Source organism: Pinus tabuliformis, chromosome 4_2, assembly GCF_031772625.1.
Source record: "Pinus tabuliformis cultivar Carrire ecotype Pingquan chromosome 4_2, CPIR1, whole genome shotgun sequence".
Lineage (NCBI taxonomy): Eukaryota > Viridiplantae > Streptophyta > Pinopsida > Pinales > Pinaceae > Pinus > Pinus tabuliformis.
The window spans coordinates 142,199,888-142,219,544 of NC_142304.1; the positions used below are offsets into that span (position 1 = coordinate 142,199,888).

At 37.4% G+C, this 19,657-nt stretch overlaps 1 protein-coding gene across 1 annotated transcript in view; it reads right to left on the reverse strand.

Moving 5' to 3' along the window:
• Positions 1-1,881: 1,881 nt before the first annotated feature.
• LOC149168613 (uncharacterized) overlaps positions 1,882-19,657 on the reverse strand; it is a 135,240-nt gene continuing 117,464 nt past the window's right edge. The window contains exon 3 of the mRNA XM_089428344.1: positions 1,882-2,476. The gene's annotated coding sequence lies outside the window, so the exon portion shown is untranslated. The remainder of the gene's footprint in view (positions 2,477-19,657) is intronic.

Here is a 19,657-nt window from a genome sequence, read left to right on the forward strand (position 1 = left end):
TCCCCATACATCGTTGGAGAGGAAAAGGGGATGATCATTAACAGAAAAGAATTGTGGCATCTTGTTGCGAAGAGAATTGGACTTGAAGACAGAGGGAGACGTAATCTTGAGGATGTGAATACTTTTTTCTTCAACTTTGATTTCATATGAGTAATCCAAGAAGTTTGTGTGGGGCTAAAACCAATGTTTTAAAACTCCGACTCCGACTCGGCTGAGGGTAGACTCCGACTCCGACTCCGACTCTGACTCGGTATCGACTCAGCCGGCTCGATTTCAATGACTCGGTTGTGCTAAAAAATACATTAAATATTTATTTTTTATAAAAACACATAATTTTAAAGATTTTCATTCATGTTTCCAAACACACAGCAATAGAATATAGATAGAAGACAACATATGATCAAAGTAGGCTCATGAATATATCCATTATATCAAAATGGCACCCAGTGCACTGTCCAATACATACACAATGATGATATAGAGATCAAAACAAAAACACATAACCAAGGAGGCTATAAATGGCCTCTACAACAAAAGTCTATGACCAGTACTACTGGCTACTACTAGAGTTGCCAACATCATCTGGCTCAGTGTTACTTGGGAGCAGGAGCGAAAGTGGGGAGCAAGCGCGAAAATGGGAGCGGGAGCGACATTTTCAGAAGCTCCTGGTTTGGGAGTGAATCCCAGAGGAGTTCGACAACCAATGTCACTAACATCAAGGTACATAGAGGGATTGGTGCTCTTGATTAAATACGAGTTCCATACCTTAATACATGACAAAATTCAATGGCAACATTGCAATCCTCCAATCTTGAAATCCTGAAAAACTGATAAGTCCACTGGACTTTGAATGAAATCTAAATTTCTACTTTCTCCATATGAAATCCAATGAGGCCGGAACCACTCTCAAACACCCTGAGTCATTTCATGGTAATGTTAAAAATTTAAGTAAAAGGATCATCCTTTTACTTTAAGAATTTAACATTACCATGAAATTTGAATAGCATATCAATACTAGGAGAGGGGAATGGACCCCAAATAGCATTTAACTAATTTAGGAAACACCTTGGAGTCCAAACCAATCAACAAACACTTCAAAATTTCATTAAAAAAATGACAAATCGTTGTTTTGATGGGGTTACGGGCCGCAGGTTATGACTCGGCCGAGTCAATACGGAAACGGCCGAGTTGGCCGAGTCAGCCATGACTCGGCCTCCCGAACCATTTCCTCCACCGAGTCACAATTCTGGGCATTGAAACGGATCAACTCGGCCGTTTCCGTTTCGAATCGGCCGAATTTTAAAACTATGGCTAAAACAACCATGGTTGGCATAACATGTCCCTTGACAGATGCAGAGAATATATCTGAAGATCAGCATGGATTAAACAGATGCAGAGCTTATATCTGGAGATTAGCATGGATTAACAAATTTGGGAAAACTTTACTAAAAATAATACAGACAAAGAAAGGAGACTTGTCCTTACACACATTGATACTGGGCTTCAGAAAATGGCATTTTGGAAAAAGGTTACTGCTCAAAAACGCAATATACAGGAACAAGTAATACAATCTTTATGTTTGTCCAGCAGAGCTTCAGTAGAATATCAACAAATACTTGCAAAAATACCACTATAAATTTAAAATGGTTTGGAAAATAGACGAACGTACTACCACTAAACACTTAAAATGGCTTGGCAAACAGACAAACCTGTTTTTATCAAAATAAAACATGTAGAGCCTTAAAACATAGGAAATCAAACAGAAGACTCAAACCAGAAATGTTGCCTTAAATATTGTTCAGAAGGGAGAAGAATGATTGAGGTGAAACCAAACATATCGTTGCAAGGCTGTTAATTTCCATTTCTAAGTTTGCAAGAATATTTGAAACTAATGACTTGCAATTATGTTCAAACTATAATAACATCCAGTCTTGCAATATATTTTCTACTGACATTTTTTTTACAAAAAATTACTAACCAGAGTAACTTCCACCAAACCAGAAGGTGAAGGAGGACGAGGACTGGAGAGAAACCATACCATATCATTTTAAGATCGATCTAGATATGATAAGATTCACATAACTCGTCAAGACAGTGTCCATAAGTATTTTTATAAAAGAGATATTGAACGAAAACGAAATGCATAAAATCTTGAACAAACCTACTTACATAACATAGGGAAGCTTCAATAGATACAATCCTACAAGAACATCTCCTATAGTGTTTCAGTAAAAATATCAGATGCTGTACAAGGCCAATAAACAGTTCTATATAAACAATATTGATGTGCCACAATTGATGCACTGACTTCATCCATCTCAAATATATATACAGACAAGATTGCCAAGAGGAGCAATGCCCAACGAATTATCTCCTTGTTGGCACATTATCAAGACCTTTCATCAGCCCATGGGTGGAATGTCACAGTTAGCATTGTGTAAATAAGTAATTTGGAGTGGGCCTGCAGATGTTTAGCCTGCACAAATGAAGCAAATGGTAATCAGAAAATAGAATCCATTAAAATCTACCAAATTTCGTAATCATCATTCAAGTAGAGCCATAAATATTGTAAACGTATCCACCATCTAGATGACTTTGATCGTTGCGATCACAGCATTCCATCTAGATTCTAGATAACTTTGATTGTTGCATTCACAGCATTTAAGCAACATTGAGATCATTTGTATGACTGACAAAACATATTAGCCATTATATTCAAAGCTATCACATCTGCTTGCCTGGTTATTTCCTATGCATTCTAGTTAAGGGACCACCTTTTACTCACCTTAGAATGATGATAATCCATTTGATTAATATCCGAGTCTATCTATATCCGAACACTTAACAATTTAGCACAACCTATTTCAAAATGCCACCAAATATTCAAGTGAAGAACTCCAGTTGTATGGACCTTTGGGACCAGAAGGTCTCAACAGTAGAAACAAAATGCCAGTAGGATCATAAAGAGACAGCCAAACAAGAGCACAAACATTTACCCTAGGAAAAACCCACAAGGTGGAAAACCCAGCAAACTTTTCCTTGGAAAACTTCTTCATTCAACAAGATACACACCTAGATCTTCTAGTCAATCACAAGGTCAAACTGACCAGCAAAGAAAGCTTGGTCATACCTGGCCCAACTGCCTCCTAGTCAAGTCCCCACTGAAATCGGTCTGGTTAGGTCTGCTACGGCCAAATTTCGGCCTCATACTATGCCTAGAGAAGCTCGTTCCTGCTGCCTTTCACAGAATTTTGGTCCTCAGAGATTCAGCCCTTCCACAGGGATTTAGATATCCTGCTACCTCAGAAATTTGGTCCTGCACTTGAAGCTTCAGATTCATCCTTCAACAAGCCTCAGATTCGTCTTGTCTTTTACCTCAGATTCACCCCTTTATTTCTGCCTCACATGATCTAATTTTTCTTGCTTGAGAAGGAGGTCGAATGCCTCATATATATGGAAGACTGGCTGGCCAAATGGGTGCCTCTTTGACTGGGCCAATTTGACTAGGAGGGCTGACTCAGCTTGTTTGGAGCCAAAAATTCAATTTTCAAAATTCAAATTTTCTCTTTTGAAAAGGACATGAAGAACATGCCTTAAAATTTCTCTTTTGACAATAGCATGAAGAACATGCTTTATATTTATCATTACATAAGCATCAAGGGCTAAAAATATTATTTATGAAGACTGACCATGGCTACAAAATTCAACACTCCCTCTTAGCTAGGGGGTATTCATAATGACTATCTAGATGTTCCCTTCTTGACAAATTTGTCTAAGAAAATGTTACAACAATTCATCATCAGCATCATCCAATTACCAGAATCCTGGTCAGCAACTCTAACTCATGGTAAATCAACAACATCAACTAGTTACCATAATTCCGGTCGGGACTTCTGACTTATTGTGCAACATAATCCTAGTCGATATGCCTGACACATGGTACATCATTAGCATCAACTAGTCACCATAATTCAAGTACCTTTGGCACATGGTATATAGACTAGTCTTGGTTCACTATCATTCCAATCAATATCTTTGACACATGGTGAATCTCCAGAGGCCACACTCTACATGAGTAATTTCAGGCCTAAAGCTAAGTGAACTCACTCAACCTATCTGGAGAGTTCTGAGCTAGATGCTGAGAGGCACCCACTCAACTAAGTTTTTGGACCTCTAGAACCATTCTTCCTAATTCCGGTCAACATACTTGACACAGGAAGAATGACAGTCCTCTGTAGGACCAATCTCCCTAATTTTGGTCAACATACTTGACATAGGGATAATGTTTGTCCTTGATGCTGCAATTTCATCACTTTGGCTTGTTGAGAGAGACATGCTCAATCACTTCAAGCTTGTCCTTGAAGTATACAGACTTCGTCTTGGGACAGAGGCTTTGTCAGCAATCTACTTGACTATAGAGTAGAGCGGGAAACACACTATTTTCTTTTCTATCATGTCTTGGTACTAGATTTCAATGTGCTTTGACCTGTCACCATGATCAAACAATATTGCTTCTCAACTTTTCCAAGCAAGCTGCAATATATTCAGCCTCTGCAATATTGAGTGCAACAAATGTCTGCTTCCTACTCATCCAAGAAATCATAACGGAGTCCAAACTGAAGCAATATCCTGATGAACTATTTTCGTCTTCTACACTCTCTGCCCAATCTGAATTTGTGTATCTTTGCAATTGTACTTCACTGTTTGAGTCATATCTCAAACCATAACCAACTGTTCCATGACCAACTATACCATGTCGGTATTTCAACACGTACCTTAGCTCAACCTGATTTGCTTCCTTCACTAGATCCATCAAAACAGTTGCTTTCCTATCACCCTAACTAGGAACTCCTTTTGACACTAAAAAATATCTTGTTGTGGTAATCTTGGTTGCTCCCTCTACCACTGCAGCTTTCTAGTTATTGTTATCTATATATATATATATATATATATATCAGTTGTCTAGCCTGACAGTCCATTATCCCAAAAATCTATGAGAGATTTCAAAATTATGCTTCAAGGAGGTATGAATCAACTCGAACTTAGAGATCAAGTCCCTCTAAAGCTAGAACAAGATTTCCTGAGGAAACCCTGACTACTCCCTCTAATACGGAAGCAAATCTTTTTGCCAATGTTGCTCCTTCTAGCACGAGTCCTTTTGCTTTCGTTAAAAACAAATCATATAGGATCAACTTTGATTCATCAATCCAAGTGTATCAAGTTTGAGCAGTCTGTACAAAGCCTTCTTCTGCCTGTAAGTAGAAGACTCCTTCATGTACCTCAAAAGCTTGAGGTAGCTCTTATGTACACTTATCTTTCATCGAGAAAAGACGGTCTCTACATCCATCTGATGTAAATTTCAATAGAAATCGTAAAGATAATAAATTTTTAACAAAAGTGTACCTAACTTCATAGTCTTCTCCCTCTTACTGAGGTAATCCTTCGCTTTGTACTTTTCTTAAGTTGCCATCTATTGCATACTTCATCTTGGAAGTCACCACTGACTTCTTTTTGGCATAGATTTATTCATCAAGGCATTCTTCAATCTTGTTGATATATTTTCCCCCGCTGAGCTCAGGGATCTCTCAACAGAAATCACTGATCCGGGGAGAGTCCTCTTGTCACAACTTTGCTTTTATCTACCACCACTTCCCTTCGCTGCCAAATTCTTAGTAACCTTTGCTATGTACCTGCAATTCTCACTAGGAGGTTATGGAAGAACAAGTATAACCAAATGAAGGGTATAAAGACAAGAGACTAATTAATAGTGAAAACAATAACAATAATAATCAAAGAAGAGAGATATAGGTTACTTATCTTTTGAGGATTTTCTGAAAATGTCAGCTCCCTCTTGATCTTAGCCTTCTTGCATACATCTTGCAAACTTATCAACCTCGTCTTCATCATCAGTAAGATGTCATTCCTTCCTTACATGAGCTAGGGTTTCTTCTTTCAGCGAAAACATTAATATAGGTCCATCTCTAGGGTTTTATCCACAAATCTTAGGGTTTTCACATCCAAGACTTTCAGTCTTCTAAACCCTAGATTTTCAAAAATCCATTTTATACCTTATGCAAGTCTAATTGACTTCGTCGAGTGCAAATTTTCCTTTTCACATTGAAATGTCTAAAAACCATAGTCCCAATCCCTCAACAAACAATCAACAATATCAGGCCAAGAAAATGTTTCAAGATCAAGGATCTTCCAATGAGATATCTTCATCGAGAGAGAAATATGACAGACCCATCAGATACTGCTTTAGCATTACTAGCAGTGATATTCTAGCAACCATGTATTCTCAACTAAACATTGATCTTGATCCTTTCAACCAAAGTAGTCTATACTTTATCATAATAGTAATAATGACACATCAAGTTCTGCACATGAATCATTTTTCTCAAGAGGATTTTGGTTCTCAAACTTAAAGAGGGACTTGGCCTCCTTTTCACTGTAAGCTTGTTATAAGTAAAGGTAATATCCAAGTGAGCTTCCTTCATAACAGTGATCCTTTTCCTCATTTCGAATTTTGACTGCTTAAAGAATAGATTCTAGGACTGGTCATCCATATCTCATATTTACAATATAAGTCATACCTTATCATCAACACATGCAATGCATCTTTCCAGGGCCTTTTACTTAACAATGCAAGGTTCATGACAACAAATGGCATTAAAACTTTTCAAGCTTGTAGCTTCAACCAACGTTGCAGGAAGCGCCCCCCCCCCCGGATCCTAGGCCGGAATCGCGCCCCGTACGGAAGCGTTCCGGAAGCGCCCCAGGAAGCGCGATTCCAAAAATTCCGAAGCGCGATTCTGATTTTTTAATGCGCTTCCTGGTTTTTATGAAGCGTGGGCTCCGAAGCGCTTCCTCCAAACGATCCACGTCTTTTATAAACCTGTGCGTTACACGTCCGGCTGTCTGAATATTATTTGCCAACTGTTTATAAACAGACCATCGATAAAACGCTTTAATCGTTTTATCATAACCCAACCAGCCCGCTATGTATATATTTTTCTGCGCTTTCTTCAAGCGTGACACGCTCCTACAGAACTGCGCAATAGTATAACCAAGCCACTGTCCGCATGTAGAGTCACTAATCGACTTCTGCACAACCACTTGTTTACTGTCTGAGATATCGAACAACCTGTATATTCTTTGCGCAATTACCGAACCCTCAGGTAATACCGCGCATTATGAATATACAATCGTTGTTCAATTTACACCGGCCGGCGACCACTGTTCACATATAATTTTCTGCACTTAACCAAAGAGCGGGCCTTCAAACAGTCACCCAGAACTCTTTTACCCTTGCGCAGTTATACGCTCCAGCAATCGACCGAATTCCGAGACTGTATAATCTTCTGCGCTGCCGCCTGCACTCTATTATACCAGTCTGCCGTTTACGTGTTCTACTCACCGTTTACTATCGCTGGATAACAGACTCCCACGTCAGCTATAGCACATTCAACCCTGTAATGCACACAAGCCGTGCGCATTAGAACTGCGCCATCTTTTGCTGGAAGTCAGAGCGATATTCTCCGATGATGCCAAATGAACCTCGTCACATGCTTTATATATGCATATTATTGTTTCTCCAAGTGACGTGTCCCTCCATGGACCGACTTATCAAACAATAACCGCTTCACACGTCGGCTTGTTCACTTGCCTTATTCATATACGCACTTTTCATATTTTTAATGGCTGTCCCCCATCAAATATAAAGCCACGTATATTTTAATTGTATTTTCTTCCACGTATGCGTATGTGCTCTACATACACATGTCGGCTTTGCTTTATATCATACACGGTCTTTCTTAATGGTTGCTCCATTATAAACTCCCGTATATTGCTGTTTTATAATATTTTATCCCATCACATACGCACTCATTATATTATAATGGTTGCCCATCATATGTATAAGCCACGTACGTATAGATATGGATGCCATATCTATCTTGATTTATGCAAAAATATGCATGTTTTCATGTCTTCTACAATTAATTTGGTATTTGGGATGTTTGTTTTGAGTATAAATGCAAAAAAATATAAAAATATATATATATATAGCAGACGCTTCCGCGGACGCTTCGCTTCCTAGATTTTTGGAAAATGACGCTTCCGCGCTCCCGCTTCCGCTTCGCTCCCGCTTCGTGCAACATTGGCTTCAACATCATGCTTCTGAGCACATTCTGAAATATATTGCAACACAGGTTTGTCATGTAACACTTCAAATATTCAAAACTGTGTATGGATCATATATTTCCCTTATGAGGCTTTGAATTGCTTTGAGCAACAATCCGATTTGTGATACTGTCATTGCTTCTTGAAATATCAAGATGACTTTCATGCTACAAATTATCTAACAATATTTTCTTATAGTTTCATAACTTCCCTTAATGGATTCTTCAAAGAGGACAACAGATCAGATCTTTCTTATGATCTGACTAAAATACAGTCCTATTTAGCTTCTTATCAAACAACTCTGATATAAGTTCTTTCAGCCAAGCATATTTATTGTCAAAGATTATTTTGGTGATCATTTCCTCTAATTGAGGTTTACAAGAATGATGCCAAAGTAAAACCTTTGATCACTGTAGATAGATTGAGTGATGATACATACCTTTTATTTCAAGCATTAAACCCCAGACTCATAGCTTTGTTGGTCTCTATATAGATCTGCATTCCAAGGCCTGATACTTGTTTAATTCATTACTATAATGTGCTTGCATAGTCCTTCAGATTAGACAATATGTATTGTATCATATATCAGTCCCAGTAGCCATAACAAATCTTCAAGGAGAACTGGGCATGAGTGTGGAAATTTTCTAAGTTCTGTAGCCCTCCTAGTTTTAAGGTTTTAGCATAATGTTTAATGCACATAGCCACAAAGTAATTAGTTGAGATGTAAACTTTTAAATTCTTTTGAAACATTTAGGACTACTCTATATAGATCTGCATTCCAAGACCTGATACTTGTTTAATTCATTACTATAATGTGCTTGCATGGTCCTTCAGATTAGACAATATGTATTGTATCATATATCAGTCCCAGCAGCCATAACAAATCTTCAAGGAGAACTGCGCATGAGTGTGGAAATTTTCTGAGTTCTGTAGCCCTCCTAGTTTTAAGGTTTTAGCATAATGTTTAATGCACATAGCCACAAAGTAATTAGTTGAGATGTAAACTTTTAAATTCTTTTGAAACATTTAGGACTACTCTACATCATTCATATTTCCAGCTGATAAAAAAGTAAATTCACAAACACACATAATTTCACACTTTTTACAGTGATTTTTGGTCAAACAGTGACCTTGGAAAAACCCCACAGTGGGGAAAACCAGTGATAGGGATGAATTTATTGTTTCTAATTTTCTGAGAAATTTACAGAGAAATTAACACATTAAGGTACTTATCTCCCCTTGAATGTCGTTCCAGCTTCCTTGGAATTTGTGTCAAAGTCCTGAACACCTGCCTTGAAACTTGGGCCACTCTTCAGTACTTTTCCTGCCTAGAAATGCATTTCTCTGATGACAGGCTCAGCTCAGAAAGTGATTTTACACCCCAGCAATCTCTGCATTAATTTTTGGTGTAGTCAGACAAGGAATCTCTCCTGGAAAAACGTGCCACATGTCTGATAGAAGGCCCTCCTGAAATCTGCGCTGGCTCCTATATCTGACAGATTTCTACAGCACTAACAATTATACCCTCAGTCCAACAATCTAACCTCTGAAACCTCTTCGAAGATCTCACAGAATCTCTGCCTCAAAACTTTGAGAATCACACTGGAAAAAGTCTTAGTTACAACACTGGTAAGTTCTACAAATTATGGTCTGCATGCTATTATCCAAGCACAAAACTCGGGCTTGAGCTGAGTATCTTCTAGCTGTTCGATTTCCCTCCTGAAGCAATGCTTTGCAATCCCTGCCTCCTCCTCCTCCTTGCTCCCTCTCTTCTCTAAATGCTGATGTGAAGAATGAATGAGCTTCTCTTACCTTTTCTCCCTTTTTCTCTCTCATTAGGTAGGAGAACCCTAACCCTATTGATCAAGGGCTGCGATTAGATCTCAGCCCATGAGATCAATGATGGAGATCATTTGAAGGAAAAGAAAAATAACTTATGTTTCAAGTAGTAATGTCATCTTATCTAATCCTTAGGGTTTTTTCCTTGACCTAGCTGCCTGCGCTGCGCTTTGCTGAAGTTGTGGTCTCCCTCTCTCCCTGTCGATTTTCCTCATGGCCCCTCCAGAGTCTGATCCAGAGGGGGCTCGCTCCTCTGCTGTCCCCCCCCCCCCCGATGAGGCTGCCTCTACTTTTGCTAGCCTCGTCTCCTCCCTTGGTCCCCCTCGGGACCGTCCTTGAAGCGAACAAAGTTCCTTCTTTGAGATTAATTACTCCAAAAGACTTGGAATATCAAATTATCCATTAAGGATATAAATATTAATAAGAATGATGATGAATTACAATGAGAACGAGAGGCTTGCTTATATACTCAGCAAGTGTCTCTTCATGAAGAGTCATGTCTTATTAGACATGCCTCTTCAGCCTAATTACTAGCTTAACTAATTATTATTTATGATTTATCTTTATTATTTATATTTATATTATTTATATATATTTTATTCGTTACATTGCCTTCTTCCTCAAAAAGCTTTGTCCTCAAAGCTTGTCGATGAAAAAGGCTTGATCTCTTTTTCTGCTTCGAAAGTCTTTCTGTCTTGGAACAGTCAACTTCGTCGATACAAGCTGATATGATCTTCTTAGTGACAAACAAAATTGTCGCACTGAGAAGGGATCAGCCCATCCCAGATTAATCTTCTGTATAGTATTCTGATCACTGGAATTTTGTAACGACTTGTCAGTGTAAGACTGGATGGATGTTACGTCATTATTCTCTGAAACATTAATTTGTTGTCTTTGGTTTGAATGGTCCTGATACGTAGCTTGGTTGATTTGTCTACTCTCGTGATTCGGATGTCGATATAAAGTTTTTAGATTTTCTTTTGGTGAAGATGTTGTTGAATTGGTTATGGAACATTCACTTGGGATGTCCATTGTCTGAACTGCAACATCTAAGCGTGTCGTTTCTTCAACTGATTTGTCTTCTTGAGTTGTCATATTCACTGGATCGGTATTCGTTCCCTTATTTTCAACTTGAATTGTTGCAACTGGAGATTTTGATACTTCTTCTTGAGTGACTTGTTCCAACTTATCTTTTAATGCTTTCTTATCCTCCTTAAGTTTCTTAGTTTGATTGAGCAGACTTTGATTATGGTTTCTCAGACATAAAAGTTCTTTGGTTTTTGATTCATCAACCTTATTTTCAGTGTTTTGAATTTTAAAATTTTCATCTTTTAGATCTCTGATTTGTTCTAATAAATTTTTATTGAGGTTCTTTAAACGCAAAGTTTCCTCTTCTTGTTCTGATAAGTGCTCCTTGAGTTCCTTCTTTGATGCTTTAGCTTTCTTGACTTGTTCAAGTAGCTTTTCTTGGTGATCTCTTAGGCGCGAAATTTCTTTGTCTCTGCTGCAAATGACTTCTTCAAACTCTTTTTGCTTCTTTGATATAGTTTTTTCATTATCTTGAAACATCAAATCTGAGATATCCTTAAGGTCTTCTAATGAAGATTTTATTGATTTTGATTTACTTGTTATGTCTCGAAAATGACCATCTTCCCTTTATAAGAAAACGTCAAAACTTGTTTCTTTATGTTTAACATGAATGTACCCAAATCCTTAAACCAGGGTTGACTAAGTATGATGTCAGTGTTTCTATCCATCCTTGCAACATGAAATTGAGATATGTAGTCATAATGACCTATTGTCACTTGTAGGTCACTAATTTTATACTTGTTTTGGTCAAAAATATTTTTCTTTACACTAATGCTTAGCTCTGGAATTAATAGTTGATTTGCCAAGTTGATGTTGATATAATTTTTATCATTGCTTGGGTTGATGGCGACAACTTCTCTTCCTTGGATATTTCCTTTTAATGTAATTACTCTATGATCTGTAACTGAAAAACCATTATAGGAAAACCTTTCTTCCTTCATCATTTTAACTTTGTATGGAAAAAAAAATTTTAATAACTTATTTTATCTCCCTTTATATATATATATATATATATATATATATATATATATATTTCCAATATTCTCCCTTAATGTGGATTGTTAAAAACTTGAATACCCTTTTATTAAAAAAAATACTCCTTTATATTGTTGCCCTCTATATATGTATGTATTTCTTTAAATTAAGACCCCTTTTCAAAATAACTTTATTATCTTAAAATAATAATAGTTTCACTTTTCTTTTTTTTAATAATAAATTGGTCCCTTTTTTATATACTTAATTACTCTCTTGATAACTTTTTAATGTCACCCCACTTAATATAAACATCACGTCTTTTCATATGACACGGTCACGATGTTCACAATACTTTTTAAGTAAAAATAATATTTACCTTTCACATAAGAGCTTTTGTATGCTTGTTTTCTCTTTAACTTTTAAAATACCATGGGCTATTACCATGGGTTGTTTCTAAAACCTCGGTTAATATTCTCCACGTAAAATGTAAAATGTAAAGGGCAATTACCATTGGTTTCTAAAATACCATGGGCAATTGTTTCTAAAACCTTGGTTAATGTTCTCCACGTAAAATGTAAAACTTACCACTGGTGGCAATTACCATTGGTTTCTAAAACCACGGGCTTCTCCACATAAAAAATTTTAAATATACTTGAAAAGGTTCCCGCTTATCTTTATTATGCACTTTTATCAATAATGTAAAACCCTTTATATATATATATATATATTCACTTTTTTTTGTTTGTTTAGAATATATTATTTCCTTTCCTCTTTTTTTTTTATATACCCTTTTTCTTTATTCTTTATTATTATTTTTTTAAATAATGGCCAAAGACCTAAAAAATGGAGAATCTCCCAATATGTAGCGAAACGCTTCAATTATGACAGCAACGAAGTTGATGATAGGTTGATAGCCAAAGGCCTGGTGATCAGCCAAACGTGGCTCAATGAAGCGAACAAAGTTCCTTCTTTGAGATTAATTACTCCAAAAGACTTGGAATATCAAATTATCCATTAAGGATATAAATATTATATTCTATGTTGCATGGGTTCGCGCACCCGGGGGTGGGGTTCTCGAACCCGTCCCGGGTTCTCGAACCCATCCCGGGTCTCGCACCCAAGTACCGGATTCGGGTACGGGTTCTTCCCAGAAGAACCCAGACTTCAAAAAAAAAAAATGGGTTCTTTTCCTTTAATGGGTTCTTGGATTCTTGGGTTCTTTGGGTTCTTTTAAAGGCTTGCCGGAATGAATGTCACAATTTCTTGTTGTTTCGGACTGTCTACAACATGAGCCACAACTGTCAGTCCACTTTTATGCACTCAATTTGCCTCCTACAGCTGCGGCATAGTCCCTCCTCCTTGTTGTTGTCAAACGCTGAGTTGTAGGGCTTGATTCATGCCACTATTTACACAAAACGGGCTCACTGTTCACTAAGGAACAGACCTCGGCCTCCCTATGCAGACTCCTGTACCCAACCGAAGCCCTAAACAGAGATGACAATGCCACAAACTTACCTCTACTCAGCCCAGACTTGTTAAATTTTTAATTTTTTATACTATATACTATAATATGAGAAGTATACATTTCAGTTCTTTTAACCTGAAATAGTTGCAATTAGATTAATAAAGCGCAGAAAATCTTCATCATTTTTTGCATTAATGAATGGCATTACATAAATTCATTCATACACTGAATATAGCTTTGTGCTATTCTTTACAATATAAACCGTTCAGTGAGAATGTATTTCAACTCAATCATCTACACAACATTCAAGCCAGTTCATTATCTACCCTCTAACAATGGTGTTGCTTGCCCTTGCAATGTAATTTCACCATGGATCAACAAAATCCAATTAAATGGTTCAGAATTTGTTCAGGAAAAAGTAAAACAGTTCATAGTATATATATTTTAATTTTTGAAAAATTGAATCATTACATTAACATATAAATTCTGTGGTTTTTTTTAAGGCTTGTGGCTACATTAAAGTATAAATTATGGCTGCTGGCAGCATATATTTCACTGCTGTCCCACCAAACACACAAGGCAGCCCAATAAAATAAAGTTTAAAATGTTGAGTCTTTGAGAACTCAGAATACTTCAGGATTTTTTAGCGTACTCCTGAGTTTGTAGGAAACTTGGCTAGTGTATCTCAGTCAGCTGTGTGTGACAAAATCTGTCCCATACCATGATTCATGTTAATATGTAAACAGTGAACAGTTTTTTGGTGATAAATTTTGAAATTTCAATGTCAATGGTGAATGTTCAATGATGTGCATGTTTAAATGATTATCATTAAAGTTTTCTTGTTTAAAGTTGAAAAAATATACAAATTCAAATTTCATATATAGTATTAATTATAAATTTATAATTTATAAAATATAATTATTAAAATTTAATATTATTATATTACCCGACGAACCCACGCACCCTGTTTCCAAAAATGTCGTCCCCGTCCCCGTCTCCGTCCCCGTTCCCGTCCCCGAACCCACGTTTCCTGGCAACATAGATTATATTAAATAAAATGAATAAGAATAAGAATGATTCTGGATTTAAGACCTCTGTGGTTTATTATTTTCGACTTAGTCACCAGAGAATCCACAGTAAGAACCATTTTCTGCCAACGTTTCAAATCCCAACCGGGATCCATCATCAGGACAACTTGAATGCTTGATAGAAGAAGAGCTTATTTGAGGGTTAAATAGTAATGCAGATCAGCAGCTCTTCTTGCTATCTTTGCTCTAGTTTTTTCGAGTAAATTGATTTCACTCCAGGTTAAGACCTCTGTGGTTTATGATGATGAATTAAATGAGAACGAGAGGCTTGCTTATATACTAAGCAAGTGTCTCTTCATGAAGAGTCATGTATTATTAGACATGCCTCTTCAGCCTAATTACTAGCTTAACTAATTATTATTTATATTTATATTATTTATATATATTTTATTCGTTACAGTCCTGCTATCTCAAAATTTGTTAAAAAATTCATGGATATCCCAGAAATTGTTCTTCCTCCTCTGCCTCGTAGGGTTGCTCTCTCTCTATCTGCGAAGGACCTGGTTGGGCAGTTCACTAGCCTCTAGACTTCTCCTAAAACTGTGCAAAAATGAGTTGGGCAGTTCACCTTCTATTTTGAATCCAAAGAAGACAGAGATTTAATATTCAAAAATGGTCCCTACTTCATGGATACCAGAGGTCTATATTTAAACAGATGGACCCTGTATTTCAATCCAGAGCTTGATGTCCCAAATGTTGTTCCAGTTTGGGTTTGTCTTCCCCACCTCCCTCTTCATTGTTGGGGAGATGAATCTGTGAAAGCAATAGGAAATGTTGTTGGGAAATATATTTGACCGAAGTGAACCAAAAGAAAACATGCATGCCTGTGCTAGAATCTGTGTGGAATTCGATCTGGGAAAAGGGCTTCCAGAAGCAATGAAAATAAAGGTAGATAAATAGAATCACATACAACAGCTGGACTACGACTCACATACAACAGCTGGACTACGAGCAGATTTCGTTCAAATGTAAGGTATGTCATGAATATGGTCATTTTGCAAATAGATGTTCAAAGAAAGAAGTAGAAGAAACAATAGAATCTCAAGACCCTCAATGGGTACCAATAAAAAAGAATAAGTCAGGACCCAAGTCTTCCAAGCCTTCCGCCCCCTCCTCCTCAACTCCCATTCCTAGGGGTGCCCCTCCTTCCTCCTCCCCTCCCATCTTCCCCTCTGATTCCAATCTTTTTGCCTCTCTAGCTCCCCCTCCCGATCCTTCCCTAGCTAGATTGGATTTTCCCCCTCTCCATTGATCCCTCACACTCCACATCCCTCCCCTCTAGATCCTTCCTCTCTTTTCCCCCTTCTCCCTCAGCCCGACTCCTCTAGCCCCCCCTTGTGTCCTCTTCCTCCTCCCTTTGAAAGGATTCTTACTAGAAATCAATCTAAGGACTCTCTTATTCTCTCTGATAGTCACAAGAAGCCTGGAAGGAAGACCAACAAAGAATTAAGGGATGAAGCAGCAATAAAAGAAATGGAAATGGGAACCCAACAGCCAATGGAAACATATATTGAAAAAGGTATTGGAAATAAGGAAAAATTCAGCAAATGGTTCGAAGGAAGGGTCCCTCTGCCTCAAATCAAAGTAAATAATGTATATGGTCTCTTGGAATTGTAGGGGCCTTGGGCATCCCTCGAAAAACAATGCAGTAAAAGATCTTCTAAAATCAAAATGTCCAAACCTCTTTCTAATCCAGGAGACCAAGTCCTCCGAACAAGAAATGATTCAAATAATTCAAAAAACAAAATATTATGGAGGAACATCAATAAAAACTATAGGAGCTTCAAGTGGAATTTGCACAATGTGGAACCAGTCCACTTGGGAATTATTATCCCATCTCAAAGAGATACATTGGATCAAAACTGATCTAAGAAATAAAAACACAGTGTATCAAATCTGCCTCTACAACATCTATGCCCCCTCTCACTATCGAGATAAGGAGCATTGTTGGTGCTCCTTGACTAATAGTTTAAACCTGGAATCGAACAATAATATTATAATAGGAGGTGATCTAAACCTAATTCTAAATGCTGATGAAAAGAAAGGTGGTTGCTACCAGGCAAATCCTTTCAGGGATATCCTTGAAAATATCATAGAGAAGCACAATCTAATGGACATAGTCCCAAAAAATGGGAAATTTACCTGGAGCAACAAAAGGTTAGGATTGGGCAACATCAAAGAGTGACTAGATAGATTTCTTATCCAAGATAGTGTCATATCAAACTATAGCGTAGTAATTTCAAAGATTATCTCTTCAACAGCTTCAGATCATAAGCCTATAGCAATCAAACTTGGAGAAAGTGAAAATTTGGGTTCCCTTCCCTTCCGATATAATTCTTTTTGGGCCACCCACGAAGAAGTTAGATTGATGGTCACAACAGTATGGAAACAGATTATAAATGGCTCTCCAAGTTTTGTTTGGGATAAAGCTAAAAAATGTTAAAAAACTTAAAAATCTCGGCCATAACACACTACAAAGAACCTCATCAAAAGAAAATCGAGCTGCAGAGAGAGATTGAACAAGTGCAAACAAATTTAGAGGAAGGAGAAGTAACAAAATAAAATCAATTGAAAGAGAAAGAACTACATTGGGAAATATATAAAAACAACAAAAAAGAGGAAGAGACATGGAGGTTAAAATCCATAAATTTGTGGATTCAAGCCGGTGATCAAAACACTGCCTTTTTTCATAACACCACAAAAATGAGAAAAATAAAAAACCATATAGAATCAATAAAAGGAGGAGAGATAGAAATCAAGGGACAAGAGGAGCTAAAAAAAGAAGCTCATCAGCATTACAAAAGTTTGCTATCAGTTGATCCTGTAAATCCAAGTTATGAAGAATTTATAAGTTATATTCCCAAAAAGATCTCTAAAGAGACAAATTCAGAAATCTTAAAAGAAGTGGAAGAAGAAGAACTACAGTCAGCCATATGGAATCTCCAACCAGATAAAGCTCCGAGTCCTGATGGGTTTTCCATAGCTTTCTATCGCTCCTTCTGGTTGATTATAAAAAAAATACCTTCTTAAGATGATCAGGTGGGTATTTAGAAAAAATAAAATAGGTGGCTTCACTAACTCCACCTATTTGGCCCTTATCCCTAAAGAATTGAAGCCCTCCTCCTTTCACCGCTTTCGACCCATATCTCTTTGCAACTCCTCATACAAAATAATATCCAAGATCTTAGCCAATCGAATTAAACCTCTTCTCCCCAACTTGATTTCCGAAAATCAAGGAGGCTTTGTCCCTAACAAGCAAATTGTCGACAATATAATGGTCGTTCAAGAAGCTATCCATTCAAGCTTAGCCAGAAAAGAATAAGGATTCATATTGAAACTTGATATGGCCAATGCCTTTGATAGAGTCAATCTCTCCTTTCTCTCAGTTGTTCTCCAAAAATTTGGCTTTGCTCCCGAATTCATAGACCTCATAAAAGCCTACATTATAGGCCCCTGGATTGCCCCCCTTATCAATGGAAGGCCTAGCTGCTTTTTTCAAAGCTCAAGAGGCTTAAGACAAGGCTGCCCGCTCTCCCCTTTCCTCTACATATTAATGGTTGAATCTCTCAGCAGGAACTTGGAACATTGTAGGAGGAATGGCTCTATCACTAGACTATTCTTCAGCAAAGGTGTCAAGAGTATTAATCACTCTTTATTTGTTGATGACACCTTATTCTTAGGAGGTGCTTCGTGTATTGTGGCTAGAAGGTTCAAAAGCATCCTAGATAGTTTTTTGGAGGTCTTTGGTTGCCTCCTAAACAACTCAAAAAGTAGTATATATGGCTGGAATGTTCCTGCAAGAACTCTTCAACGTATATCCCAAATCTTAGGAGTTCCTTTCCAAGCAAACTGGGATCATTTTAAGTACTTGGGATTTCCCATCACAAAAGAAATTATGAAGTCAGAAATATGGTATAATTATATAGAAAAAATGAAGAAGAAAATTCAAAATTGGGGCATCCTTTGGCTTAACCTTGCCGGGAGGATAACGTTGATTAAATCCGTATTAGTTGCTCTTCCTCTCTACCAATTTGATTAAATCCATATTAGTTGCTCTTCCTCTCTACCAATTTGCTACATTTCATGCCCCTGTTGGAGTCCATAAGCAAATAGAACTTATCAGAAACTTCTTATGGCAGGGAGGCAAGAATGAGACAAAAAAAATCAGTCTGGTAAAATGGAACCAAGTAATTGCTCCATTTGAAAAAGGAGGAATCTCCATCCGCCTTCCTGGATTAATGAATATAGCCTTAGGAACTAAGGTCATTTGGAGATTTATAACAGGAGAGTCCACTTGGTGGAAGCAAGTTTTGGAGGAAAAATATCTTAACTCTCCTCGCCAATCCTTTCTCACTGGGAAAATTCCCACCAAACCTTGCTCTCAAATTTGGAAATTAATCAAAAAATCCCTCCCTCTTGTCAAAGAAAACACATCTAGAATCCCAGGGGGTGGACAGGACATAAACCTTTGGAGTGATAGTATCATGGGCAATCCTCCTCTCTTAGATCTCCATGGAATTCAGGATCTTAAAACTTGAATGATTAATAAGGGAATTTTCTCCCTGGAACAAATATCAGAATGGAATCAGAATGATAATTCTTGGGAACGTTGGCTTCCTCCAGCTTTCTCCCTAGATCTCAAACCTCAATGGGACATTCTCTTGTCTCATCTCAAAGGTGCAGCTCCTATCAATTATGGACAGCAAGACTCCTTCAAATGGAATCCAACAGGAGGAGAGTTTACTGTAAAATCAGGGTATACGAAGCTTCAAGAACAACAAGATCATCAGGATTGGCCTCTTTGGAAAGTAGTTTGGAAGATAGAGAGTCTTCCAAAAATTAAAATCTTCATTTGGACCATGTTAAAAGGGAAGATTCTTACAGCAGAAAACCTTAAGAAAAAAGGCATTCTCGATCCCTCTCGCTGTCCCTTATGCCAAGAAGAAGAAGAAACTATTCAACATCTATTTTTAGGTTGCAAATTTGTTGAAGAATGTTGGTCCTTGTTGGTCTGCCCAAT